Source organism: Homarus americanus, unplaced genomic scaffold (genome assembly GCF_018991925.1).
Source record: "Homarus americanus isolate GMGI-L3 unplaced genomic scaffold, GMGI_Hamer_2.0 scaffold44060, whole genome shotgun sequence".
Classification (NCBI taxonomy): Eukaryota; Metazoa; Arthropoda; class Malacostraca; order Decapoda; family Nephropidae; genus Homarus; species Homarus americanus.
Genome location: NW_024756871.1, coordinates 3,607,502 through 3,615,958, shown reverse-complemented (window position 1 = coordinate 3,615,958; position 8,457 = coordinate 3,607,502). Strand labels below are relative to the sequence as shown.

At 41.5% G+C, this 8,457-nt stretch overlaps 1 protein-coding gene across 1 annotated transcript in view; it reads left to right on the top strand.

Annotated features, from left to right (window-relative positions):
* Nucleotides 1-1,122: 1,122 nt before the first annotated feature.
* The window catches only part of LOC121857005 (neuropeptide CCHamide-1 receptor-like), a 97,047-nt gene continuing 89,712 nt past the window's right edge, over nucleotides 1,123-8,457 (top strand). The window contains exons 1-2 of the mRNA XM_042352809.1: nucleotides 1,123-1,170; nucleotides 5,230-5,791. The gene's annotated coding sequence lies outside the window, so the exon portion shown is untranslated. The remainder of the gene's footprint in view (nucleotides 1,171-5,229; nucleotides 5,792-8,457) is intronic.

The following is an 8,457-nucleotide window of genomic DNA, read 5'->3' as shown; positions in this document are numbered from 1 at the left end:
ACATAATCCAATAAGAAGATTTGCATACTTTCGTGGTTCAATTTTACCTCAGCGACCAAAAATATCCGTGATAACAGAAAACTTGTGTGGTTTAGGGGGGGACTGTCCTGTTCCCTGCCTCAGTATAGCAATATGTCTGAGGGTGTTGTAAACTCTCTGATGACTCACTAAATAACAGAGGAAGGGGAGGACGTATTTTGTTATGTGTTTTAGCCGTGAGGGAATTTACTTTATTTTGATAAGGTGAGGGGGGAGGGGACAGTGTGTGTGGGGGGGGGGAGGAGGGTAGTGTTTGTGTGGGAGGGACAATGTGTGTGTGTGTGTGTGTGTGTGTGTGGGTGATTCAAAGATAGATGACTGAGAGTGGGTGACAGTACAGGGTTGTTGGATGATTCGAATGGGTGTGGTGGGTGACAGAGAGAGAGAGTGGGGTGATAGTTGAGGCATTAGCAGGGGAGGGAGGGAGGGAGGAGGGAGGGTGAGGGGCAGGGAGAGGCAGGGAAGGAAGGGAGGGACAGAGAGGGACAGGGAGGGAAGGGAGAGGCAGGGGAGGGAAAGGGAGGGGCAAGGAGGGGAAGGGAGGCAGGGGAGGGAGGGAAAGGGAGGCAGGGAGGGAGGAGGCAGGGAGGGAAAGAGAGGCAGGGAGGGACAAGGAGAAGCAGGGAGGGGAAGGGAGGGACAGGAGGACAGGGAGGGAAAGGAGAGGCAGGGAGGGACAAGGAGGCAGGGAGGGCAGGGAGAGGCAGGGGAGGGAAGGGAGGGACAGAGAGGAACAGGGAGGGAAAGGAGAGGCAGGGTGGGGAAGGGGACGGACGGGGAAGGGACAGGGAGGGAAAGGGAGGGCAGGGAGGGAGAAAGGGAGGCAGGGAGGGGGCAAGGGAAAGGCAGGAGGGAGAGGGGAGGGGAAGGAGGACAGAGGAGGGACAGGGGAGGGAAAGGGAGAGGCAGGGAGGGATAAGGAGAGGCAGGGAGAGGCAGGGAGGGGAAGGGACGGACAGAGAGGGACAGGGAGGGAAATGGAGAGACAGGGAGGGGAAGGGAGAGGCAGGGAGGGACAGGGTGGAGGAAGGTACGTGTGTGAGAGTCAGGGAGAGAGAAGAGACGGCAGCAGTTAACTCTGGGCTACGGTGCGCGGTGGACCATCGTCTGTGCGCTCCACCTCTCTGATCTGTGAGACTCCCAACACCGCCAGGTCCTTCCTCCTCCTCCTCCAACCTCTTCCTCTATCTCCTCCTCCTCTTCCTCCTCTAACCTCTCCTCCTCCTCCTCCAACCTCTTCCCATATCTCCTCCTCCTCTTCCTTCTCCTCCTCCTCCTCTTCCTCCTCCTCCAACCTCTAACCCCCTCCTCCAACCTCTCCTCCCCCTCCTCCAACCTCTCCCCCCTTCCTCCTACTTTTTATGTCACCCAACAACCTCACAGAACCTCCGGTCAACCTCGACTCACTTCTTTTGTTGATATTTTCTCAGCATTCGTAAGAGTCTCAGTGACACCTCCACAACCTACAACCTCCAGACTTCCTTATAACCTCCCAATAACCTCACATAACCTCATTTTCATTTACCTCCTCTTCCTTCACCACCACAACCTCTCACCTTCCACCACAACCTTCACAAAATCACAACCCCAATTCCTCTCTCTCTCCATCGTTAACAACCTAGCAGACCCGACAGCCCTGGAAACTTCACCATGTATCTCAGACTTACTAGTGAACCATCCAGGAGGTTTCAGACTTACTAGTGAACCATCCAGGAGGTCTCAGACTTACTAGTGAACCATCCAGGAGGTCTCAGACTTACTAGTGAACCATCCAGGAGGTTTCAGACTTACTAGTGAACCATCCAGGAGGTCTCAGACTTACTAGTGAACCATCCAGGAGGTCTCAGACTTACTAGTGAACCATCCAGGGGGTTTTAGACTTACTAGTGAACCATCCAGGGGGTTTCAGACTTGCTAGTGAGTTACCAGGGTGTTTCAGACTTACTAGTGAACCATCCAGGAGGTTTCAGACTTACTAGTGAACCATCCAGGGTGTTTCAGACTTACTAGTGAACCATCCAGAGGGTTTTAGACTTACTAGTGAACCATCCAGGGGGTTTTAGACTTACTAGTGAACCTTCCAGGGTGTTTCAGACTTACTAGTGAACCATCCAGGGTGTTTCAGACTTACTAGTGAACCATCCAGGGTGTTTCAGACTTACTAGTGAACCATCCAGGGTGTTTCAGTCTTACTAGTGAACCATCCAGGGTGTTTCAGACTTACTAGTGAACCATCCAGGGTGTTTCAGTCTTACTAGTGATGTATTGAACTTTTTGTTTGAACATATTTTGTTTATTTTGATGATTGTGTATACACTTGTTGGAACTTCTTTTGAACTTCTATCGAACTTTTGTTCATATTGTTATCGTTGGTGGTCTAGGAATGTTGAGAACTTTTCCCAGATTTGTTGAACATTTGATTTTTGTTCTCATTTTGTTCTTTAACGACGCTTGTGTAGGTATATTTGTTTCTGAACATTGTGAAATTGCCTTAGATGTGGTGAACATTTGAACATATTATCTTTTTCCTCAATCCTGAATCTAGTTAAGGAATCGAATGGTAGAATTTCCATAAATTTTCAGAATTTTCCAAAAAATCTCCCAGAAATTACTTTAAATTCCCCAAATTTGCCCAAAATATCTAAAATTTCCTTAATTTTCCCAACTTTTGTACATAAAACTAAAACCACCTGATATAAAACAACAAACAAGAACATACCTTTCGATTCACTAATTAAAATTTCACCTGTAATTACCTGAAATTTTAAAACATCAAATTTTAACCCATCATTGTTTAGAGTTTGTTGTTGAATCATGAATGGATTATGTCATTAGGAGTTTGTTATGTGTTAATGGCAGTTAATTACTCGTTAAGTAAGTGGTGGGAAAGGTGTGGACGTGAATGGGTGAGAGGCTGTCAAGTATATGATTACCTGTTAACTTGCGGGTAATGTTATTGGAAGTGTCGTGATGGCTGTTTTCGCTCTCTCTTTTTCTGTATTTCTGTTTGTATTTCTCTCTGTCTGTATTTCTGTCTAATTTTTCTGTCTGTTTCTCTGTCTGTCTGTCTTTTTCTTTGTATTTTTCTCTGTCTGGCTGTCTGTATTTCTGTTTCTTTTCTGTCTGTCTGTTTGTATTTATCATTGTCTGTATTTGTCTCTTTTTTTGCCTGTCTGTTTGTCTGTCTCTCTGTCTGTGTTAGAGAGAGAGAGAGAGAGAGAGAGAGAGAGAGAGTTTCACCGCCCACCTGTTGTAGTGTGTGACTCTGACTGGTGGAACAGATCGCTCTCGCCTTCCTTCCTTCCTTCCTTCCTTCCTTCCTTCCTTCCTTCCTTCCTTCCTTCCTTCCTTCCTTCCTTCCTCCCTCACCCTCTCCTTCATCCCTCACCCTCTCCTCACCCTGCTCAGTGAGACTGGTAGAGTGGGTTCCAATCCTAATGTGTACCACTTATCCTAACTGTTATGACTGGGGCCTGTTATGACTGGGGCCTGTTATGACTGGGGCCTATATTGACTGGGGCCCAATTGACTTACAACCTTACATTAAGATACAACACCTAGGTCATTCCTTTGTATATGGATGTAAATTAGGATGGATGGATCTCTCTATTTCTCCCTAATTAAAGTCAACATAAATATCTTACCTCAAGTCCTTAAGCCAACGTCTATGTTCTTCGTAAAACCATTTTATTATTCGTGTTTACATTATTTTCCCGGCTGTTGTCCTCTTGATGTTATCTGAAAACAAAACACAATCTTTAATCCCTTTAAATGTTACTAATAAATCCATACTGTAATTATCTGTATTTGTCATGTAATAGTTTCCCCATAACCGATTTAATCCTAGGGTAATACTTAAGGCACTCGAGAAATCTCTTTTTTTTTCTGAACTTACCTTATAAAAATCCTTCCCCATAGACAGATTTAATCCCACAATAATCAGTTTAAATCCGTAATCAGTTTCTCTACCCCAAACGGTCACCTCACCCCCCCCACCCCCCCCCAGAGGTCATTTGTGTTACTTAATCTCCGCTAAAAAGTAATAATAATAAAAAATATAACTTATTGGAGGAGTCAATAGATTCTACATTTGGTTTAGCTCTTTCTTCAGGCCTCTAGGACCCAATTTCCACTCTCCTACTACGTGTGTGTGTGTGTGTGTGTGTGTGTGTGTGTGTGTGCTTGTGTGTGTGTGTGTGTGTGTGTAATTTACCATCAATCAAAGGACATTAAAAATACTACTTATGAATAACCTAAACCGAATGTATTTATTAATTTACAACTTTATATCCTCAATAATTCATGAATATTAGTACTTGAAATGTCTCTGTCTGTCTGTCTGTCTGTCTGTCTATTTATCAGATCAAAAGCTGATACAAACACTCACCGTATTAATCAAACAAACGGCCCAGTCAGTTTGTGTACACGCTGCCACACATCATTACCCAGAAGTATACACGCAGGCACGAGCACTTACATATATACACAAAAACTAACACCTAGATACATACATACTAACATACATTCAGATACAAACACGACCGAACTTAGGACAAAGGGAGTCGGAGGGGTTCAGAGGGTTCGGAGAGGTTCAGAGGGTTCGGAGAGGTTCAGAGGGTTCGGAGGGTTCGGAGGGGGTTCAGTTTTGGGTTCATTTCAAGGGTTCATTTTGATATTTTAATGTTTGTTTTACGTTACTACTCCTACCATCTATTTTACCGTCTTAATGTCTGTATAATATGACCTTCACACCCGCCTCCTCACAAGGATAAGATATTAAGCAAGAAAACATGATGAACACACACACACACACACACACACACACACACACACAGACGGTAAAACACTTTCATTAATCTCCTATTTCATTCACCTGTCCTTAGGTTATCACTCCTCGTCTCGCTATCCTCATTTAAAACTAGATTAATGAGGTTTGAGGATCATGAGAGGCACCTGGACGATAAATCATTAGAATACATACATACATACATACATACATACATATATACATACATACATACATACATACATACATACATACACGTCCAACTGTTGCTTCCCTCTGCGATTACCTGTACCTGTATTACCCTCAGGTGTTCGTTCACAGGTGTTCACAGGTAATTTATTCAACTAACTAATGAGAATATGTTAATTGAGAGTAATATTATTTATTCTCTTCCTATATCTCAGGTAATTAACAGGAAGGCGATCTAAGTAACCAAGTTGTATTTTCTTGTTGGATTCAATTCACCTGTGACAATTCTCCCTCAAAGCGGACTGCAATTCGAATCAAATAACACTGATTCGAAACAATTACTGAATCATCGGGTGAAATAGACAAACTTTTACGATATCTTGAGTGTCAATAAGTGTTTAAGTGTTTGTTGTGTAGATATAAAGTGAGAATCAAATATGTTCTTTGAGACGAATATACTGTAGAAAAGGTGAAATATAACTATGAGATAAATGAAGCAGTGGGACATTAGTGAACCAATGAACCAATGATACATTAGAACTATAATTGTACTCTGGATTACACTCAAGGATAGTCCCTCTCACTGTGTGCCATCTGTCTAATCTACCTGAGTGCTGATGATGCCTCCTACAATAACCAAGTAAGAGATGAGTCGAGATGAGTTGAGATGAGTGAGGTAGCTAACAAGACCTTCTTCCTTAACTCAAGTCTCCTCAGTTCACCAGTGGCCTGTCTCTCTCCTCCACTCCACTTAAGTGAACGCCAGTCTTGTGGGAGGTAAGTGGTAAGTGGTGCCCCCCCCCCACCCCGGTATTATTTCCTTCATATTTTCTATATTTTCTCTTCCGTTTTCATTTCCTTCTTCAATCTCTTTCCCAATGTCCAATCTGATTCCACCGAGTCATGTGATTCTTCCCTGATAAAGACCTTTGACTCTTTTTAATAATTACTAATACCTGCTGTTCTATACAGGTATATATAGAGAGACATAGAGCTACATAGAATAATCATTTTAAGGACTTTATACACAGAAGCAGATAACTACAAAATATAACAAGAAATACGGATTTAAGCACCCCTCAAAAATAGCCAAAACAACGAAAATACTTTTTTTTTATTATCGTATATATCAACACAACATCAGAGTCACCACCTGTAGAAGTCGTCACCGAGGTTGTCAAACACAAGAGACGACGCAGTGACTAGTGAAGCCTCCTGGGGTAACTCTGAACCCTGAGGTGCATGAGAGGTGAAGGCTGGGTGACGCCACTTAACTAAACTTGGACCTGAGTTGAGTGGTGCTGGCTGGTGAGGAAGGACATGGGGGGTTAAGAAATAAGAACATTTTGACCCAAGGACTCGAACTTCTTCCACACACACACACACACACACACACACACACAAAGGGTTGATCTGGTAACTTAGGTCATTAGGGAACAGCTGTGCTAATAATCATGACATTTAATGACCTAATTACCCGATATAATGATAGCGTGACCTTAAACAGGGGATTAATGGACATTGACCTTGTTACTGTTTGATTTTGATTTTTAGTTGTTGATATTTGTATGATGATGATGATGATGATGATGATGATGATGATGATGATGATGATGATGATGATGATGATGATGTAGGAGGAGGAGAAGAGTTGTTATTGCTCTTATTATTATTATTATTATTATTATTATTATTATTATTATTATTATTATTATTATTATTATTATTATTATTATTATTCCCAAATATTTAGCACAAACAACAGTCACATGTTTCTCCTCCTCAAACACTTCCTGTCTGGGTATTGATAAGTATTTCAGCTCAATTAATATTAAAACTATTACCATTAGTAGTTTCTTTATTACTTCCAGGTACAGTTACCATAAATAGCTTGATTAGGTGAATGGGGAGTAAGTTTATTGATTAAGTAGCTTTGAAGTTACTGTTAATGACTAGATCCGGGTTACGTCCAGGTTCAATTGCAGGGTGGAGATCGTAAACACAGGTTGTATATACGTCTTATGTAAGTATGTATGTATGTATGTATGTATGTATGTATGTATGTATGTATGTATGTAGATATTAACCTGTGAACTATTATTAAAGCAGTAATTATTTAACTAAAATTATCTTTGAGGAAATATGAAGAAAAAATTATCAGAATTATTATTTTTTGTACTTTGACGACTAAAATAATTATGAGAAAAGTTTTGATATTTTGTTATGAATTTGTTGTTTGTAAAGCGAGAGATGTGTTGAAGTGAAGTATTATATATTGTAATTTCTTGAAGCTTATTTGTGTATAGTGTTCTCAGTTAAGCTTCGCCACCAGCTTATTGCACCATTTTCTTCTCACTGACTGACTGACTGATGAAGAGAATGTAATTAACTCACTCACTCACTCAAGAACAAATTATTTTTTCCCCTGAGGTAATATTATGTCAGTTTATTCCCATTTTTATCATGTATATTGCAAGGCGGAGTTGTTGTTGTTATTAAGACTTACAAGAGAAAAAAAAATCCCAGTGTTTTATTGTCAGATATTTACTCACACCAACAATGGATCACCTTAAGATTAACCACCCTAAACGCTAACCCAATCAAGACCATTAGGATTTGGGTCTAATTCTAATTCGGCTCAATCCTAATGGACCCTACTTCTAATAAGCCCCACTCCTAATGAGGTTCAATTCTAATGGGGGGGGGAGGGGCTAATGTAAATAGTTGACAGTCCCATCTGGTTAAGTTACACAAGGACATCATTAGGACAGAGGGCGTGTAAGGACAGAGATTCATGGATCCTTTACAGCCCTACAGTAAGTAATGGGACGGGGGATAATTAATGATGCAGTGGTGTGTTGACAGGAAGGAGGAGACGAGAGTTGACGCCACCCCATCACGCTAGCAGGAAGGCGAAGTGTATGTGTGTGTGTGTGTGTGTGTGTGTGTGTGTGTGTGTGTGTGAGGCAAATGACGATGTAATTAAATCAAACATGAAATATGACATCAGGTAAAAAAAAATATCTTACCTGTAAAATTTGTAAACTAACAGAATTAATTAATCAACAAGATAAAACACATTCATTTCATTCCTAGACGAGTTACTCCTGTCAAAGACCCCACGTTATGGTGTCTCATAAGGTAATGTTACACTGAAATCCTCAATGAATAGGTAAGATGAGGTCTGGATTTCTACTTCATTTCCTCATCAAATCACCTTGAGTTAATTGTCACGAAGGAACATCTGGTAGCGACGACCCTCGTGAGTAGTCAGGATATAACACCACGAATGTTTATATTTTTTTTAGCCTATAAGAGACATTGATGGATGACCAGGTGTGGAATGATTCTCTGGTGAAATAAAGGTTCGAGTCCATTTGAGTTGAAGGCCATTAAGATTCAACCCTGTAAAGACGGATGGCTCATTAGGATTGGGTGCCATT